Consider the following 3,965-nt stretch of genomic DNA (forward strand, 5'->3'; position numbering starts at 1 on the left):
AGGTCTTTTCTTAAAATATCCGTTATAAAATGCCTCATTTTTTCCCCTGAAGTTACTATATATATATAAAGGCTCCTTGAATTGGATGAAGGGACACACAATCATTGTTCTTGGTCAAAAACGACTTTTTTAATGCTTAAGTTTGACATAACGAACCAACTAGGAAGCTCTAATGTCACTGCCTCCAAACTAATCTCATAAATCAGGGTAATGGGCAGGCCTTAAAAAAAAGGCATTTTTCATTAAATATATCCAAACCAACTTTTCTATAGAATTTCATTTCAAAATCACCTTTTTTTTTCCCCAAAAACAGAACTTTGAAATAATCGCGCAATAAGGGGAGTTCAAAGCGACCATAAATTAATAGAACATTGTTTAGAAGGGTGTAAAACAAGAGAGTACTTAGAAAACCATACTGTAATTGAAAAAAGAAGATTATCTTCTTTTGCTCTACTGCATCACTTGAACCTTTTTGTTGCAGTTCATCTATGTGGTTCATTTGATCTGTTTCTTGCTAGCATTCCTCATGAATTCATAAGTAGATGCATAATATATGATGATGAGGAGGAGAGGGAACAAGGAGGAGATAATCTCTCTGACTGGTTTGAAACAAAGCTCAATCACAACAAATTATAATAGAACATGTATTACAAGTACCAGTATTATTACCCTAGTCTTGTCCATAACAACATTAACATGCATCCAGAATACTCAACATCTCAAGTGTGCCATGAAGGGAATCTTCATCTACGTACCAACAAAAGAAACTAAACATACTATTCTGATACTGAAAAACATACTATTCTGATACTGAAACTGTAACTTCCTAGGCTTTTAGGTAGAAACCAAGAATATAATCACCTTAACATAGTTTTGATGACTTGAAACTCGCCGAAGAGGGAGTATTTTTGGTTGAAGAAGCGGTTGAGACCCTACTCCATGTTCGGGAACTTCTTTGGAAGGAAGACTCCTCAGAAACTTCGTTCAACACCGGCTTGTCCACAAATGGTTGGAAAAATTCTGGGATGGGAGGAATACCCACCTCTAAGACTCCCTCCAGAATCTGAACTACATGTCCCATTGTTGGCCTCTCCTCCTCATCATTATGAATGCACCAGCATGCAACTCTGCAAGCTCTAGTAAGCTCTTTAACATTAGCATTACCCTCCAACTTGTGATCCAACAAGCTAAGAACATCTTCTCCATTGTGTACTTTACTCATAACCAGAGTAGGAAAGTAATCAACCATCTCATCCCCCGATATCTCTAGATTTCTCCGACCTGATATAATCTCGAAAAGTGTCATTCCATAGCTGTAAACATCAGCTTTGGGTGTGATAGGTACGCCTGAAATCCATTCCGGTGCAAGATAACCTCTGGTTCCTCTCATGGTCGTCAAAACCCGGCTGAAGTCCCTACCAAAGAGCTTTGCTAGCCCAAAGTCCGCAACCTTAGGACTAAACCAAGCATCCAACAGTATGTTTTCCGGTTTGATGTCACAATGTATAATGCAATCTCTACACTTCTCATGTAGATAAGCCAACCCTCTAGCCGTCCCAAGTGCAATCTGGTATCTTGTTTTCCAGTCTAAGATGTTCGAATGCTTTCGAAACAAACAAGAATTTAGTGAACCATTTGGCATATAATCATAAACTAGCAACCTTTTACTACCTTGGGAACAAAACCCCCGAAGGCGAACCAGATTGGCATGTTGGAGTGTACCAAGGGTGCTTACTTCCATTCGGAATTGTTTCTCCCCTTTTCCAAGGCATTCAAGTTTCTTCACAGCTATGTCAATTGAGTTATTCAATTTCCCTCTGTAAACAGAACCAAAACCTCCTTTCCCCAACTTCTCTGAGAAGTTGTTCGTTGCACTTCGAAGATGCTTGTATCTAAACAGCACCAAAAAATCCTCAGCACCCTCCATTGTACCTATGAACTCTCTCCTTGTACAATTCCAATAGACCACCAGAAACCCAAAAAAGTTACAACCCCTGCAATTCCACTAACGACACATATTGTCCTTATCTTTTTCTTGTCTTTGTAAGCTTTTGCCTCAGACTCTGCAATTCGTACATGGAGATCATGTCTTTCACCATCTTCATTGGAGATTAAATTAAACAGATCTACATACCATACAAAACATCTACCATCATAAACATATGCTGTACAAGAACAATCGCTCAAGCAAGCTAATTCACATTCTTTCTTGTTCCAAACCATTAAAGCATTTGAATATTTTGGCAATCTCATGTTGGGCATCATGAAGAAAGTGTCGTGTCCTCCATTATCACACTTTAAAGGGGTTTTCCTCTCACACCCACTTAAACAAACATCCAAATCCATCATACCCATCCAGGAGCGTTGTTCAAAACCTTCCAAACATGAACAATTAGCACATGATCCTTTCTGATTACAGCTAATGAAAGATTCACAATAAAATTACATGTCGCACAAATATCGAGGTTGACTCCAAAAAAGAACCCATTCTTGAGCATTCTCCAACCATGAGAGAACCTTCAACTGGCCTGTGAAATCCAGCACACATCTAGAAATAATAGAAGTGTTATAAAGAGAGTATGTAAAATAGGTCTCTCTCTCGTTTGTAACAAAGCTATAATTGAAGACAGTTTAATCTCATTTCAGGAATTAAGCTGAAAATTTGTCCATTCCAAGTCCCAGTACTAAAGTACCTGTGATACCCATCCCTCTGTAGAAAGAACTGACTACTTCCATCCGGGTCTATCTCCAAAGAGAAGACCCCACTCCTAGGATCTCTAGAATTCATCCATGAAGTCAAGCGTTGTGTTGTGTTGGTGAGTTTATTCAAACCAAGCTTTGCACCAGGCAACCATGTATTAGTTGGGTTGTCGAAACTCTGCCATATTACATTGGAGGAGCTCGACCCATCTGATCTCAAAACTAGATTTCCATTGTCAAGAAGCATTACTATGGTAGAATTTAGGGGGCTTGACATTAAATTTGTTGACCAAAATTGGATTTTGTGCTTGTTAAAGAGGACCAGATTACCATCTTCTAAGAGTTTTAATTCTGAAGAAGATAGGTCAGGGAGGGGTGCATCTCTGTTTGCAACCCAAACTATAGTTTGAGGTGAAATTTTTTTGTACCAGATGCCTATGAAGTAGTCCTTAGAATTGTTACCTGGTGAGAAGAAACCAAGTTCAAAGATTTCGCCTTTCGAGACAATAGTCTGGTCTGCTGAGAGAGATTGGCCAACAGAGATGGTGTCAGCTCCAATGGAGAGATGGGTTTTCAAAGAGAAGAAGAAGAGAATCAGTAGTGAAACAATAACGAAGCATGGATTGTTTCCTTTCCCCATCTCTGCAAAAGATTGCTCCACAGCCACTTTGGACCACAATGGTCAAAAGAAGAGAAGATGTGAAGTCGTCTGAACTCTTTAGGAGACTTATACACGTCCTGTACTGCATGGAGTTGGTTACTTACCAAGGTCCATGTCTTCATCTTTCCACGTGGCACACACTCTACGGTTAACGTAAACGTGGAGTGCAAAGGAAGCTGAAGTATGCTAATTATCCATTTTCCGGGAGTAGAGAATGGAGAATCTGCGCCGAGTTAAATAAATGGGAAATTTCGCAGGACTTAACCGTCAACGATCCTTATGTGTCGTGGGCCCAAATAGTTTTGGAAAAGTGTAAGTAAGTAGAAACTTTATTGGGAAATTACTTAAAGGACCTTGGGGTAGGGATTTCTTTCTAATTAATCCCTAATTTTTAGAGCTTCTCTTCATAATCCATTTAGTAAAACTTTTCTTTCCAATCAGTCCCTGAATCTCATTCCCCACATTTCTCACAATTGAAATGCCGAATGTGCCCTAATCGTTCGAGCTCACTATTTTCTTAACTTTTTTTTTTTCTAGATTTTTGACATCTTAATCGAGTTTTTGAGATTCCATTCTAACGTAAAAAAATTGAGAAGGAAGAAGA

The 3,965-nt window shown here is 38.9% G+C and overlaps 1 pseudogene; it reads right to left on the minus strand.

Annotated features, from left to right (window-relative positions):
* Window positions 1-566: 566 nt before the first annotated feature.
* LOC147381216 (G-type lectin S-receptor-like serine/threonine-protein kinase At2g19130 pseudogene) lies at window positions 567-3,373 on the minus strand (annotated as a pseudogene).
* Window positions 3,374-3,965: the final 592 nt, after the last annotated feature.

Source organism: Akebia trifoliata, unplaced genomic scaffold (assembly GCF_017979445.1).
Source record: "Akebia trifoliata isolate Shusen 1 unplaced genomic scaffold, ASM1797944v1 Contig00608_ERROPOS3031104, whole genome shotgun sequence".
NCBI classification, from domain to species: domain Eukaryota; kingdom Viridiplantae; phylum Streptophyta; class Magnoliopsida; order Ranunculales; family Lardizabalaceae; genus Akebia; species Akebia trifoliata.